The following is a 17556-nucleotide window of genomic DNA, read 5'->3' as shown; positions in this document are numbered from 1 at the left end:
GTTTTTAACAACAGAAATCTGTATTTTACCATGAGCCCAATTCAGCAACACTCTTCATTACTCATTTCTGCATCAGTTTCATTCCAGAAATACTGGCAATTCTATTAAATACCATCTTCTAATATAAATACTTACATGTAGGATAAGAAATAGATACTCATGACAGTATTTTCTTTTACTCTGAAGAACTAATAGAAGTTCCATGAGTTTGGGAACTACTCCTAATTAATAATTCTGATTTTCACATGAAAAGTGTAGATTTAAACTCCAGCTTTGCCAGTGCTATGAATTTAAAATGTTATTCAGAACAGTTAATATTTTTACAGAGCAGACCTCAATTCCTTTGTAGCCTGTTTGCTCTAAAACAGACAACACAATGCCCCCCAAAATGACACAAACTATGTTTTCTGAAAGTTTTCTTGCCCACCTCCATGTAGATACAGATACTGCTTTGTTCTTCAAATATTGTTGCCCTCAAAAACAGTCACACATGTTTTCAATGAAATCAAGAACATTCCACAAGTCAGTCTGGGATTTGCAAGTGCCAAGAGAAATTAAGCAACTCTAAATCCAAGTTAATTATCCGAGCCAGTTTATTACTATCTGCAGATTTCAATTTTAATCACCTTATTTTTCAAAATTTGGTTATTTCAACAGCACTCAAACTCCACAATCCATTTCACACAGCGTTGCAGAAGTTCTGTTTCTACAATACTTGAAATATAATTTTTAAACTGTAATACATTGAATACTTATTCTGACAGACATACACTGTAAAATAAAACAAGGGTTTTAATATCAGCCTAACTTACTTGGCATCAGGTTCCATTGTGGTTTACCAGGAAAACAGAGAGTAAGTTTTGTACAATCTACAAATGAGATTGACAATGTTTTCTAGCACTAGATTTGGGCGGGATGCTGAGCTGCCACTACCAAAGATCCTGACACAAGTGATGCTTCTCTGCATCCAAAGATTTGGCACTGTGGCTCAGTGTGCAGAGTTATCACCGAGATACAAAAGCCAGACAAGCTCACCCCACTTAGACACAGAGCAGAAAAATCACTGAAAGCTACAACAAAGCCTGGTTTGTGAGTATGTTGCTTTTATCAAACACCACTTTCTGCTCTGTAGCACATCTGGCTGTGACAGAGTTACACTGGTGGCAGGAGGGACTCAGCCAGCCTTGAACAGTGATGGACACAGGAGCTGATAAAGAAAATAAACCTGCTAATAAAGCTGCTGAACTGTAATGTGAAGGGAAAAAATAGGAACCTTGTTAAGAAGAAAAAAATCTGCAAAACTCAATGAAGAAGGGGGAGTTAAATCAGCAGGTAAAACTCATGGAATGGGACACACAGGGTTTGTGCATTGTGTGCTTGCTCTGCTTTAGCATCAGGCACTGTTTCAAACCAAGTCAGCCAAACCAGACTAGGTTTCAATTTAAGTTATGTCAGTTTTAGTCAATTAAAGAGGCACTGGAGGCAGAACAGCAAAAGTAATAGTACAAAGTTACAAAAATAGTGAAGAACCTTAAGTGCTCCAGGGCTAAGTGTTCCAGAAACTACAAGAAAGTGTTTAAGAGCAACTGAAGTAAAAAAAAAAATAAAAATCAAACTACACAAAATAAAATCCTTACTTCCAGCAATATAAATCCCCCTTGAACCAGTGTAGCATCAGTCACTCAGCAAGAGGATGTGTGCATTCTGCAGAAAGGGAATACACAGACTGAAAATGTACACGTTTGCCTATATACAAATCTCAATTTCAGGCAGTTTCAGAGGTGGAGAGAAGGCAAAATCAGGGGTAACAATGATCCTCCTCCTGCCAGGGGCTCAGCTCAGCCTGGAGTCTGATGCCAGCACAGAGCACCTCCTGCTCTGCTTCAAATATACAACCTCTCCACCTCTGGGATTATGCAGGAATCAGGAGAGTAATGCAAACATGGCCATTTTAAGGGTTCTGATAAAGAGGTCCTCTAGCTCTCCCACACCCTACTCTTCCACAATTTACATTATTTAACATAAACACATGCATATAAAATAAATACCCCATGGGGAAGTCCATTAGTCACAAGTTTACATGGATTCACACACTCCTGATTTAGAGAAGGGAAATCTCAGGCAGGGAAATTCACCCTGTAATCCCTGTAAGCAAATTTACCCACCTTTCTTGGTACAAATCTGATCTGATAAACTAACTTATTATCCTATTGTGACCCCATCCAAAGAGGAAAGGTCAAGGTTTCCCAGAGGAAAGAATGCCTTTCAAGGAGATCCTGCCCTTCAAGGTAACCCAGATTTCAAGACAGAGCAGGTTCACCCTGAAAAGTCAACCCTGGTGGTGGCTTACCCAAAACTCCCACCCTGCATCAATTCTCAGAGCATCAGTTAGATCAGAGTTGGAATAAAACCCAGAAATGGGCTGGCATCCCACAGAGGGACCTGCTGGACTGCTCCTAAGGCCTCACTAGGCCAAGCTGGAAATAAATAATATTGGAAATAAAACTCCCTGAGGAGCAGTGTAAGAGGAGCACACGGTGGTGCAGCTGTCAGACAGATCAACCAGGGGAAGATGCTGAATTTCTATTTATAAAGTGAGATGAGGCACTTGCCCTGTGCCAAGCTCCAGGCAGAACCACCTCAAAAGTAAAGCACTGACCTCTACTATCAAGAGTGAGACAAGAGGAAGTTTAACTCTGCAAATTTGCTAATGAGAAGAGTTTCTGTTCTTTTCTGGGCATGGAACAGTGCTGGCCCAAGTGCCATTTCACTCAGCAGCCAACGCCCCACAGCACTGTGTTACACTGGGGTCATGCATTCCATTGTCCCTTCCCTTTGCTGAGTGCCTCGAGGATGAAAAAAAGTCAGTAAAATTGGCAACACCATCACTGGCTGAGCATGAGACTGCAAAGGAAGGGCAGTGCAGCCAGGGGGACACCACACAGATTGTCCTCCTTGCTCCATGCATCTGGAAGGACACTGAAGGTAGGCAAAGGCTCTGAGTTAATGAATCAAGGGATGACAGAGAACACAAAATGTGTCCAGCATAACCTTCAATTCATGGAATCCCAAAGTCCAGGGATACATGTAATCAAGGCAAAATAGGACTTCGGAAGAAGAGATTTTTGAGAGCAGTTAACAATATCATGCCTTCAAATAATCAATATTGAAAACACTTTTTGGAAATTGATTTACTTTTCTTAAAGTTCATTACAAAAATGCATTATCAATAGGAAACTAGAGTTAAAAACCCCCATCAATTATTCTGGAGTCCAAAGAGAACAACAGATGTTTCCAGCACACAGTGCACCAGCCCTGGCAGAGATGGTTTAGCAGGTGAGCTGTGCCACTCTGCAGGGTCAGTCCCCAGCTGCAGGAGGGCTCAGGTGCCCCAGGAGCTGCTGTTTCACCTCTCAGTTTCAATACACAGACTCTCCTCTGTTCATTTTTGCAGCATCCTCACCCGTCCAGTCAGGGAGAACATTAGGAAACAATAAACTCCACAGGGCTTTAGCATTCAAGAAAACAAGGCAAGAAATATGATGCAATGTTCAGTAAGAATGCTCCCACATGGCCACAGTGAGGGAGAAACAAAAGGTCATACCACACCTGTTTTCTCAGAAAAAGAACCACCAAAACATTTTCTGGAAGAATTCACTGCTTTCCTCTGCCTCAGAGACTGGTTCACACCTAAGAACATTTTCTGAGCAGAAATTCTGCTCTGACAGTCAGCTGTCTGTCACAGTAGGCTCTCACCACAGCCTTCGTGTTACTATGTCCTTCCAACTGCCAAATCTCATCTTCTCCCAGTTTCAAATGTCTGTGTTTATTGTGGTATCAGCTTACTAAAAAAAGAATAAACTTCTAATTGCCCATCACAATATGCATGTAATTAAACAACTTGTGGAACTGTAACTTACCCCCTTCATCAGATTCCACCTGCTTCCCAAAGCCAGCAACATGTGCCACTACAAACTTCCCCAGGTGATGGAGGAGCTGGAATAGAGGAGCTGATCCACCTGACTCAGGTGGGAAAGCAGAGCCCCTGATGCTTAAAAAGCTGTTCAGCTTAACATATTCTTGAGCATGCCCACAAAAACTGAAGCTCAAAGAGGGAAGTAGAACTTTAGTTATTAACTTGAACAGGAATTTGACATCCAAGTACCCAGAATCCTTTGACTATTTTAACCCCAAGGCAAAGTGTGTTTCTAAATTCATTTTCTAACTTCATTTCTGTTCCCATTAATTCTCTCCTGGTGCTTTTACCACTGCCCAAATAACCTCCCATGCATGCATTCTTTCTGAAATTCAGTTGCATGCTTGTTACCCTGACAATGCTTAAAATGGAAATAGTGCTGCCCATTTGCTTTGCTTCATTTGAATGGTTACTTCAGGCTGTCAAATCCCCTTCACTTCTCAACTGCCCTCCTGAAGTCACATTCCCCAGCTATGTGAAGTATTTTGGGAAGAGGAAAGTTGACCATTAAGGAAAAAAAAAGGCAAAAGAAAAACCTTCTTCCCATTTCTTGGCCATATAACATGGAGTACAACCAATTATTGAGCAATAAAGTGTTGTTCATGAGGTCTTTGAAGATCAGCTCAGTGAGATATTCCTTCCTCTTTCTAGAAGGCTTCTATCTATTGCAAAATAGTTCAACACATGGCATTCAGATCCTAAGATGGACTTTCACTCCACCAAGGGGCTTCTCCAGCCTTAACACTGAAATAAAGGGGATGCTCTCACTTTTCTCTTGAGCTGCAGCCAGACAGACTCACCCTGCCCAGCTCCACCACACAGCCAGGCCAGAAGGACTGGGGTCTCTACTCGGTGTCAAGTGTGAACAAAACATTAGATTCTAGGAGAATTTATCAATTAATTCTGCAATTTAAATCTTCCTGTCAAACCTGCCCAGAGTAGACTGAGCTGGCAGCATTTCCTGTACCGGTATCCAGGCTAAATTGTCACTGTCACCCTTTCTGCTGCTGTCAGGGGTGACAGTGCAGAACTGTGAAATTAAGAATGCTAACATGGAGACAAATAATGAAGAAAGACTATGATGAAAAGTCAGATGCTAATAGCAAATGAAAAGCCTTTATTTTTAGCATATGCCTCCTGTAATTCTCATGCAGCAATGCAATAAAAGACTCAGGATTATTGAATATTCAGAATATTTAAAGACTTTCTACTATCTCATTCCCCAGTGAGTTTGATTCTGTTTCCTCACAAGATTATTTGTTTACTTTCATTAATAACAAAAATAGTAATAGCGGAATTAATAGCTAATTTTTACCTCTGATCATACCTTCTCCTCCCATATCTTTTTTTTTTAAACACTCTCATTCACTTTCATAGGCAAAAAGGAATTAAAGTGAAGATCAAGAATACATTACAGTGTTCAATTTTTAAATTACTTTTTTAGATTCCATGGTTTAACAACTTCAAATTATAAAAATAATTAACGAGAGGATGAGCCCTTCACAGGCTCGGCTGAGTCCCATATGGCACTCGAGTGCTGGCAGAATGCAGGGGAATTCAGATCACAGATCCTCAGAGACCTACAATAAAGCTATATGCAAATGTTAACAGTCTCCAGGCAAATTAATAATGAAAGAAAATGCATAAAATACAGGCTACCACTGCAAGAGCCTTCCAGAAAACAGAGATGAGTAGAAAATACCAAAGCAATTCAGCATCTGTTGACTCAGCCACTACTGATGAGAATCAACTTCCCACACAAAACTTGTCAGCAAGTCAGAGAAACCCTCAGTTAATGACACTAAACAAATATCCTGATTATATATGGAACACAGGACACCAACCTTTCCCTTCCTGCAGCAGAGACAGGGAACACTCACAGCACTGTGGAGCAGAGAGGGATGGGGCAGGGACACCATCTCTGCAGGTTCACACTCACACGGTGCTGAGGCTTCACTGGTTCTTTTCTGAGCCTTCCATTCCCCCACACATCCGGTTCTTGCTAACAAAGCTATTTATGAGCATGTGCATTTGTCATGCAGATCACCTCTTCAGCCACACATGCTTAATTTCATTTTACCCTTCAAGTATTAAATAAATTCCTCCCAACCTTTTCACCAGGAGTTCTGCTTCAGCTGAATAATAAATAGACCAGAGAAAAAAGCCATCTTACTTGCCCATCTCCATCTTCCTTTCATTGCCACCCCCTAAACACATTTTTCCATAAAGCCCTCAAGGTTAACTAGTCTATCACTTCCATTCACCTGGTAACTTTATCTAGCTATGAGACCACAAAAAGAAATATAAGATTCTTTGCTGCATCATTAGGAAACAATGTATTGCAAACCTGTGTGAAGGGGAATTGACAGATAACAAGAGTGGAAACAAGCCATGTTTTAGGTTGAAATGCCTTTTATGTTGCTAGATAAACTCACCTCTACTGTCCTGCCTGTTTCAACAGATATTATGAATAAAGTAGTTTTTGGGCCACATTTCAGTCTTGCAATGCTTAACCTCCTTCAGCATTTTGCTGAAGCTGGAAAGCAAAATAAGTTCTAATACTTATGGCAGGTTTAATTAGGGTAGAAAATAATATTGTCCCAGTATAATAGCAAGGCCCTTTGCACAGCCTTGTAATTGCTTTTGAGACCAACCACACTTATCCCCACCCCTAAAACCACCTTCCACAAACTCAAGAGTGACCCCTCCTGCTAATTAATCCAGGGAGCTGTCCCACAGGCAGGTTTTGGCCATAGCTTAACCCTACCTGGATAAAAACCTGACTTAATTCAAACAAGAAACACTCCTGAGAAAAACCATGAGCAGCTGGCACAAAGACCAGCACCTGGAGAGCACCATGAATATTCCAGCTGCTCTGAGGCATGGCCAGTCCTGGGAGCACAACCAGATCATCAGGGCTGACAGGGAACCAGTTTGATTGCAACATCTCCCTGAAAGATCCACCTACAGCAGAGCTGCACAGAACATCCCCACTAATGAAAGGGGTGAGATTTGTGCTGGTGAAGGTTCAGCCTCCTTGCAGAGAAGGTGCCCAACACACAGCACTGGCTTACAGAGCCCACAGTGAAAGCAGCACAGCCAACAGCAGGCTCCCCAAGCAGGGCTGGGAGGGAGAGTGGCTCTGGGAGCAGCAGCAGGTCAGCAAGAGGCCAGCTCTGCCTGCTGGAGAGGTCACTGCGAGTACAGCCATGGTGACCCACTTTAACAAACACCTCTTATGGAAGCCCTGCAAAACCCAGCACGTGGCTGGCGGGGAGAAGCTCCCGGGGTGAGCACAACCAATGTCATCCACTGCCAAGGCACTCACACACACACAGATAGACACACACACACTCTCAGTGTCTCCTTCTCTCTGCTGACAGCTTCCACTGTGAAGTGAAACTGCTCCTTTTGCAGCAGCCAGAAGGTTCTGAGTCAGAGGCCACAGAAGCAGTGGAGCTCCAGGAGCAGGTGATCCTACAAGAAACCTCCTGCTCTTACCCCTTCTTACTCTGCCCCAAACCCTCCATTATCCTCCCCATTCTGAGGCCAAAGCAAGCCTCCTCCTCCTCCCCCTACGCCTTGGTGTCTTGTAGAGGATGTGGTAAAGCAGAACTTGCAGTTCCTCCACAGCAACAGGGCAAGTAACTGTGCTAACACAGCAGGCAGGAAGGAAGGTGAGCGGGGATCCACCGTCTGAGAGAGGATGTGGTTGCTGCTACTGCAGCAGCTCAAAGATGCTGCAAGAGGTAAGATAACAGAGAGGAGTGATTAATTCTGGGGAGGGGGAAGGCAGGAGGATGTGATCACTTCAGCTGCAGCAGGACAGAGCTGATGAGCAACAGGTGATGAAGAGAAACAGCAACTGAGCCAAATAGTGGATGGTGAGGGACAAATAAGATTACCCTTTGTTTTCTTGGAACAAGGGAGTTTTTGATGATAAATTATGTAGGTTACATGTCCTAGACTGCTTGGACAGATGTACATCCATCATGGAGCAGTAGGTGCTATTTTGGTTTTATTCAAACAGGTACCTGAAAAGGCCATACTGAGGCATCACGTGCTTTTATCAGTGGGAGATCCTTCTAAAGATAATGTCACATCTCTTGAAAAAGGAAATGTTCTTCTTAGAGGTGTCACAGTTTCATGCTCTTGTGCTCTTGAAAATGAATTTTATAGCTCTCTTTGAATAAGGAAAAGGCAAAGCTCAAAAAACACCATTTCAATGTCCAAGGACACTTTTCATAGATGGCCATGATGCAGCAGCAATTCATTTCCTTCCAATAAATTTATACACTTTGAGGTTTGAGGCACTGCATGACTTTGCCACAATGAAAACCATCTGTCACCAGCCACCCATTCAGAAAGAAACACTTCTTTTCAAACCTACAATTCTGCTTATAAAACACACTCAAGAAACCCCAGAACAAGACACAGTTTTGTTTCAAAATACATTATAATGTGCAAATTACAACCCAGGATGTAAGAAAGCTCTTAAAGAGCAAGATAATAAGAGAGAAACTTCAACTAGTGCCAGATGTTAGGTTGGACTATTTTTATTGAAGGACTGAGTGCATTTCAACCTTTTCATGCACTTGTTCAGTTATTTAAATTGGAGACAAACATGCACATGCTATTTCTTTTGGTGATTCTAGTGCAATTCAACTGATTTAAGTGAACTTATTTGTTCAATTCAACTGATTTAAGTGAACTTATTTGTACTAGGTATGAGGATAAACAGCAAAATCCAGACTTTAAAATCCAGACTCATTAGCTAAGCAAAGGCTCATAACTGCTAAAATCTACTGGGACCACAGAGATGATGCATCTCTACCATTAGAATTAATTAAACCCACAAATCTCATTAAAGAAAAAAAAAAAAGAAACTAAAAACAAGGAAACAAAACAAAGCAATGCTAGCCTCCTCCTTCTGCTCATCCTGGGGGAACAGGAATGGGATAAAGATTTGGTTTTTGCTGACAGAATCCAGAGCTGCAGCCTGAAAGCTGCAAGGACCCACAGGGATTCGCTGTTCCGTGCATTATAAACAAGAACTTTGAAAATGAGCAGATCCTCCTGGTTTGTGGGGCTCTGCTGCTAGGAGGGGATAAATCACGAGCTGCAGCAGAGCTCCAGATCCGAGCTGCCTCCCCCAGGAGTTGCAGCATGGTAACAATGCTAAATATACTGCTGCTGTTGTTCCAGGAAGGTTTTTCAGTTGACAAATGTTGCAACTTTTCACTGTTCCCCAGCACCATCCCACTTCCCCCATTTAATACACACCCATTCGTTTCTTCTGGAATTATTTGAACAAATGCAATTTTAGAACTAATTCCCAGTAAATCTTGTGCTGTCTGGCCACATCTTGGATTAACTGTTGACTGATTTTCATCCTCTTTTTTTTTCTCTCAGTCTGTGAAGCTCTCCCTTAATAATACCAGCTGTTAAAACAAAGATCAACAAGAGCTCTTGCCCACGGTTTCCCCTTTGGGCAGCTGTGTACTGATTATTAAAAATGAGCCATAGAGTGTTCCTGCTTATTGCATGGCATGGGTGACTACAATAGAAAGCCAAACAGGCCTGCTGATCCATTTAAAAGAACACACACAAAAAAGACAATTCTGCCCTCTTATCCAAAACCATACTGAATCAGAACAGCAGAATCTTATCCACAAGAACAATACTTCAAACTGTAGCAGTCTGTGGGAATGTTTTTTTTGTAAATTAGCTTTTTGCCCAACTTCACCACAAACCAATACTATACTGGTTTCATCATGTAGGATACCCAAGTTGTTCTATGCACCCTCAAAAATCAAAATGTATTTATTAGTGTCAAACCTTTTTGAATATGATTCAGCTCTGAGCACATAGTTGGAGTTTAGGAAAGGGATTTGGGGAATAAATTTGATTTTTTTTTAATATCACCACTTAAAAACAATCAGTGACACACCTTGCAAATAAAGAGTCCTTGGTATTCCTCTATCAAAATTAGCCCCAAAGATAACAGTTTAAAAAACTAGCAAAGGTCTTGTCAGGTATGCCTGGTATTCTCAACAGCAAAACTCCTAATCTCCACTAAATAAATCCCCTGGTGGGTGTAGAACTGAGCACGTGAGCAAAGCTCTTTGCTGCACAGGTTAATGCAAAGATGTATTTATTCGCTAAACACAACAGCCTTCACTCCTTGTCACCTCCTCCCCTGGCTGTGAAGCCAGAACTGACCAAACCCCAGTGCAGGCACCGTGTCCTTCCAGGATGTTTATGCAGACACTCAGAAAAGAAAAATGCTGTAAAAATCACTAATTCTGCTTAGCTTGAGACTGAGTCCCAGAATCACTGGAGCAATGGCAATAACTAGGGTTAAAAAAATAAGCTCTCCCACTTTAGGGCACGGTTTGGAACATTCTGAAGTTCAAAAGAAAAGTGAAGATGCGAACTGACTGTTCCCTCCTCTCATTTCCAAATTAAATGGAACAAACTGCTGAGAAACTTCTTTGTAGATGGGGTTCAGAAAGCATTTAATACCTTAAATACCATGACATGACAAATACAATCCTAGATTTTTCAAGAACCACTTCACACTCAAGACCAAATAAGATTACTGCTATGCCTGAAGTATTTCTATCTGCCATTGCATTCCATTTTTAACCCAGAAATTAGATTAGGTGCTTCCACTTTGATCCAAGAAATAGTGAAGTTTCCAGAACAGGAAGATTATCAGAGATATATGCAACTCAGAAATCTAATGCAATGGATAGAACAACAATGTCAGAGTGTATAACATTTAAAAGGTCTGCAAACAACAAAGTTGGTCACTTCAAAATATGCTAACAAACATATTCTGTTCAAAGTGCATTTCATAATTCAGAATTATCTATTCATACACTCCACTCTGTGGAATGGAGTCAAGCTACACTGGCAAAAAATGGATAAATTCTGGAACTTGGCCAGAAATACAAGCAAAGAGCCAAAAGAAAGCTGTAGAGATTCTATGCCTTAAATCTATTAGGGTTTCTCGCATGGTTTTATTACAATAAAACCTGGCCCCTCATGCAGCTGTAAAAATGGCAACCAAGACAGACCTCTAACATCCTGTCACATATTTTTCTTTTACCCAATACCTTTCTGCTCTCAGTTTTTCACTGATAAACATTCAGGGAAGAGCTCAACCCCAGCTGCATCTGCACTCTGCAATGTTCTAGTTAGGACATTTATCTCAATTTTGACAAAAACATTGTTTCAGTCTGATCCCACTTGCATAAAATATTCAGACTTTATGCTGATCCTTGCCATGCTTCTCCTCCTCCAAAAGACAACAGCACCTGTACAGCCACAGAATTACCAAGCTAAAATATGGTCAGACCAAAACTAATGCGGCAACTCTACCCCTGACACATCTTGCTAAGATCAGAAACATCCACCTGTGCATCAAAGCATGAATTGCCCTTGATAATAATTCTTCAATTACTTCAGTCTCTTATGTTTTGGAGAACATATCTTCCTATTCTCACATGCTCACTTCTGTGACATTGCTATGAAGTTTATCCTCAGGTAACAGCTCCCATTAACTGCAGTGTGAGCTTGTGTTACATCAAAGTTTAAATCTGAGGAAAAGTAATCGCATTTCCCTTAACCAAATAATCACTGCACAAAGCCTCTCAGAGTCCACTGGGTCTCCCCCTTCTCCCAACAGAAGTTGCTCTCAGTTCTGAGACTGCAGCAAAACCAAATGAATGCATCAAAGTAGGTGGAATAAGAAGGGAGAAACATTGTGCAAAATGCTGACCCACCAGAAGCATACAAAGCATTTGTTCAGTGGTGACAATGAATAATTTAATCTGAGGCAAATTACCAAACAAACATCAATTAAATTACATGCTAGACTACAAGAGAAAGTTCTCCCACACACATTTCAGGTTTGCAGAGTCAATAGAGCAGCACAATGCAGCCAGGACTGTGACAGAGTCATTCTGGCTGCTCACTCAGGGATGCTTGACATTCTCCACAGCACATATGACAATTGCAAGAATCTAAAGAGAAAGAGGTAAATTTAACTCCATCACACTAAACAAACATTCACACAAGAAGAATAAAGAGACCACGTGTCACCCAGCTTTGTAAAACGCAAGAAATCTGAGTTTCCTGCCCCATAAATGACGAAATGTGCAGAACTAGAGTTTATAGCAGAATTGTCTCTGTCTATCTATCTATCAATTTTCAGCAGCTGAGCAGAGAGCATTCAAAGCAAGCTGCAGCAGCAGCAAAGGCTCCCCAGCCCAACAGCAGCCTCGTTGTGCTGAGTGCTGCCCTCGCCCCCAGAGCTGCAGAGCTGGGCCCAGCTCAGCAATCAGAGCCCAGTGGGGAAGCACAGCACGGTGTGGTTTGCTGCCTGTGCCACAGGGCTGCTGCAGCACAGCCACACTCCCAGCCCAGCACACAAAGCTCGAGTTCACTCTGCTGACCGTGCTGTGCCAGCCAAGACAACCTGAAATTACAGTTTCTAGAAAGTAGGGCAGCTACACACTGTCCAAACCTTTCGCTCTGGCTCCCTGCACAGCCTCCGGCCTCTCAAAGAAAAACAGTCCGAATATTTTATGGAAATAAATCAACAATTACAGTTTCTTTTGACCAATATGGCTTGGAAACCTAAGCATTAGGAATAAATGACATTTTGCCATCCTGAGCTAGAAGAGCAACATCCTTTGATCCTTTAAGTAAGGACTGCTTCCCTCAGCAAGGAGATTCTGCTCCTAAGCTGGATAGGCCAGTCTGGCTGAGCAAAAGGGGTAATCCAGTTTTCTTGTGACAACAATCTCATTTCCTTAGGTTCCAAAACCACATGTGAATATTTTATAACTCATGCTGTAACAATGATGATACCATGATACAGATTTCAAGCTTTCACTGCACTTGAAGAAATAAATATCTTTACAATACCATAAGTAAATAGCCTCCTATTAATAGAGTTTTCAGACCAAGTTGTGAAGAAAATCACTACCCAATTTAGAGCAGTGCCTATTGGAGCCAAGATTAAAAACCACACTTGGGTCACACCAGTCTGACCACTTGCCTCTGCTCACCCCATCTTCTAGAAGTACATATTTGCCTAAATCCAGGAACACAGAAACAAGGGACAGCATGGAACACTGGATTTTTAGCTTTCACTAAAGCATTTGGTTCAGCCTGTAAATAAAATAATCTATTTCAAGACCTTGAAAATTGACTTATAAAGTTTTAAACTTATAGCAGTTGTTGACAACAGTTCCAGCTGCCAGGCAGAATATTGGTTTTGAGGAGGAGTGTGTGTTGTCTCACCAGATAAAGAACAAAAAAAAAAAAGTTTAATGTCATATCAGTTCTACTCTGGCATTTAAATAGTAACTTAAAATACACATAAAATGAGGTTGAGGCTGCCTCCAGCCTCATTAAAACCACATTATGTTACAAGCACCATAAAGTCACCCCGGGACATTTACCTAACTGCAAAGGCAAATATTTTTGCACCATAAATCCTATGCATAAAACCATGCAATAAACATATCCAATAGCATCTAGATAAAGGCACTAATAGGAGGCTCATATAATCAGCTATAGAGTAAAACCTAGAGCACAATGAAGCTCCAAGACAATTAATACTACCAGGAAAAGCTCTTACTAACTTTCCCAAGGCCAGGATGCAGAACCTTTCTGAAGTACAGATCTCCAAATTCTTTATAAAGCTGGTAAGGCTACGGCAAGCAGACAAGAATTTAAAACTCTCTTCTAAGGAGTTTAGAGCCAACAAAGCTCCCGGTATTTTAGTGCCATTGCAGGCTCTTGTAACACTGCAGGCATTTAGAAGCAGCAGCAAATTAATATGCTGCACCAACTCATTTGGTGAACAATCTCATTCAGATCTTAAGCTGCTTGTCCGGGGTTCTGAATGTGTGAGCAGGCTGAAAAAATCTGAGGCGCCGCAGATATTTCCTGAAAGGGTGCTACAGTTTTTCAAGAGTAAAGCTGCTTGCTGGACTTTGCACTGGTTACTGGGACAGCAATAAAAAGCATTCTTGTGTCTTGAGGGCAAACAAAACCAAGACCACCACACCACATCCATCATGATGTGCTTAGTCAAAGGACTAACACAAACCACGGTTAAATGTTATTAAAATCTTTGTCGTGGAGAGCTGCTGGTTAAGTTTGGGTCAGTGTGACAGCACAGTGTGTGTTACAGGAATATTTCTTAATTAATTGGTTTATTAGGACTCTGTAATGGCAATGTATGCTGCTCACAGAGCACGTGGGGTGGAACTTTGTGAGTAAAACTACAGATATGTCACCCTGATTTCCTCTCTTCTCCCATTCCTGGAAGATCAAGTGGAAGGCTATCAGAGCACCACCAACAAATAAACACAAGGAATGCTTACATTACAACCTGCTCCTTGTGTTTTCCTATCACAGCAATAACAAACCATGAAGCATTAAAAGAGGATGGCAAGCACAGTGCTGCTCTTTTCTGACATTATTGTGGGAGGAAGTCTAACAAATGCTTGTCATTTCCACAAAATAATGGATTCCCCAACTCTGGCATAAACAGTGCCCACAAATTGCTCACAAATCTGTCACAAATTCACTTCTTCACAAGAAGAATGATTCTCCATTTAACATCAGCAGCTGATAACACAGCACTAACATCAAACACAGCCAGCTCCCAGATAAAAGTGCTGCAAACAGCTTAAGAGCAGACTGACATCTCACCAGAGAACCATGAATTTAGGTCAGCTCATTGCTGTGCTGCTCAGCAGAGGAACATGACACAATGTGATGTGCACAGTAAGATGCTGGGCACTTGGGCTCACTGTTTCCTGCAGCAAGAGAAGAAGTGCAGCTCATTTTCAGTGCAACTTCTGCAAACTTGCTGCAACTGGACAGGCCTGCAAGGTGGAGACCAGGTCACTCCTTCAGGAAACAGAATCTCCCTTTCAGGTAACAGCCACAGGATCCACAGTGCAGCAGTCTCCACTGACACATGAAGCTGATTCCTACATTATTTTTACACAGGGCCATGTAGGGCACCTCACAATCACATTTTTAAGGAGTAATTCATTCCTCAAATGAAAAGAAAACACACACATTCCATCCTCCCTTTATTAGGGATATGTGAATATCACCCCCACACAACTTCAGAAGTCTAGATTGGGAGGGTTTCAAGCAGATGCCATTAAATATTGATGTTGCATTTCATTTTTTGCATGACTATTTATTTGAAGAGAATTAATTAGTATATTGAAAAAGTTCTTTGAAATGTGGCTGTCAGACATACACACTTATAACATCCAGAGAACACTGCAATACCTAAAATAAATTGTACTATCAGTGTGCTATATTGATTTTCAATATCAAAAGATACCTAAAATAAATAGAGGATACCTATTTTATTGTTTGTCCCAGACTACAGTAATTGTTCAATAATTACAATTTCACAATACAGAAGAACTTCCATAACAAACATGAGCACAAGAGAAATTGCCATATTTTACCCCAGACCAGAGGAGTCATGAGATGGGAGAGCCTGAGGATTTCCACATCCTTGAGCTCCATCCTTCCAAGCTTTCTTGCCTTTAATTCATGTCATATAATTTCCAAGACTGGGACTGTCAGTGCCTGGATTGCACAATTCCTACCCAGCACAAGGGGGTGGGAACTTCAGCAAAAAATATTGCCAATAAATCCAAGTTCACGAAACAAACAAATATTGAAATGAAAAAAACCCAAAACAAAACAAGGGAGTTCTGGAACAGTACAGTACTTTAATCACTGCACTTACTAAATAAAAGCAGAAACCCAAGGATTGACATCTTAAAAATGACACTGAGGCATTCCTCAAAAGTCTTGCTGGATGGACTTGCAAATAATTTATTAGTGAAATGAGACAGTACTAGCCATTTAGTCAAAAGTAGACTATATTAAAGGGCAAGTCCATATTTTTGTGGACGAGATGCATAGCTTTGGCTATTACAGTTCATCAGAGCAAATGAAAAGTCATCACCTCAAAACACTTTTTAAAAATTTGGAAATATCTTGCAGTTTTATTATCTTGCTAAATCACCATCAGCAAGTCTCTCTCCATTGCTCTGGGTCTCCAAGTAGAAAATAACTTATTCTGGGTATATTCAGCTGTCCTACAGGACCCTGGCTAAATGTGACACTTGTGACATTCAAGTCTGTGAGAGGTTATCACACTGCTCTTTATGCAGCAACTTTGGAAACAAATGTTGCAAATTCTAAAGTACAAGATGATAAGATAAATCTTATGAGTAATGCAAGAAAGGCAAAACAAACTGGTTTGGAGAATAAATAATCTACTCATGGGAAGATTCATGGGGGGGACATGGGAAAATCAAGGGATATTAAAACAAAGAACCTGCTCTGCTGCAGAACATTAAAAAAGTAAAGTTTTCCTTTAGCAGAGGTCAAGACTGAGGTGTGAGGCATCTGCACAACAACATCTCAGCCTTCCTCTTCTTCCCCTTTCCCTCTTCCTCATATCTACCCTTTGTTTTCTTCAGATCTCTTCCATTATAAGGCTGCAGCTCTGCCTGTTGGATTAAAGAGCTCCAACACACAAGAAATGCTTTTGTTAAAAGAACAAACAGGAACCTCCTGTCCAACCTCTGACTTCCATGGGCCTGAGCTACTGATCTTCACACAGCAACTGCAGCTTCTGGGCTCAGTTCCCTGAAGGTCCCATGACTCCCCAACCATTTTATAACACAGGGATAGAGCAGTTGCTTGATGAGCAGTTGAATCATGTAAAAAATATGAAAGAGGATACTGACTTGAATCTAAGAGATGCTTTATCTGCCAAGCAGGGAAAGCAAGTTTGGCCTCTGAACCAGACTGATTCAGAGAGGAAGAGGAAAACAAATGTGTTTACCTACCTACAAAGGAGGCAGGGAAAGAAAGAAAATTTCTCACAAATTGACAAGAACATCCCCTCCCACAGTGAGGACAACGAGGTCACTCAGTGCTCTACAGCTGTTCCAATGACAATACCTTCCACTTAAAATAGATTCTGGAAGCTACAACTCCAGTCCAAAGTTGAGTCAAAACTGCTTCCAGCCAAGGAAGGGAAAATAAAAGGTTTGTTTTTCACAAACCCTGAAGTTCAAATCCACCTCTCCAAATTTTTGGCTGCTAATTCATGGCCCAAACTGGTGGGGCAAGAACCACCAGGACCAGGGAAGTTTGTGTTATGGGAGAGGCTTGGGCAGAGCATCTCTGAAGCCAGGGGCTCAACAGGACAGCACCTGCCAGTTCCCATCAGGGACATCCAGAATTCAGACAAATTCTCTAACAAAGAATCACCCTAAAACACTCCAGCTTTCATCAAGTCCTCAGGCCTTATGGATATACTTGTAAAGAATTCCAATATTCTGGAAAAATAAAATTACTGCTTACCTGGCTTGGTCTGCAGAGTGAGATGGACCAAGACAAAGTGAGAACTCAGAGCAGGACAGAACAGCTCTCATGTGGGCTCCTCATTTTTATTTTTTGAGTGCTTTTGTACATGAATGACATCCAAAATGATCAGTGAGCAC

The 17556-nt window shown here is 41.4% G+C and overlaps 1 protein-coding gene across 11 annotated transcripts in view; it reads right to left on the bottom strand.

Annotated features, from left to right (window-relative positions):
- Positions 1-17556, bottom strand: part of FNBP1 (formin binding protein 1) — an 89744-nt gene that overhangs the window by 60725 nt on the left and 11463 nt on the right. The gene's annotated exons all lie outside the window — the stretch shown is intronic.

The sequence above is a fragment of the Zonotrichia leucophrys genome, chromosome 17, assembly GCF_028769735.1.
Source record: "Zonotrichia leucophrys gambelii isolate GWCS_2022_RI chromosome 17, RI_Zleu_2.0, whole genome shotgun sequence".
In the NCBI taxonomy this organism is placed as follows: domain Eukaryota; kingdom Metazoa; phylum Chordata; class Aves; order Passeriformes; family Passerellidae; genus Zonotrichia; species Zonotrichia leucophrys.
This window is presented reverse-complemented; position numbering and strand designations above follow the sequence as displayed.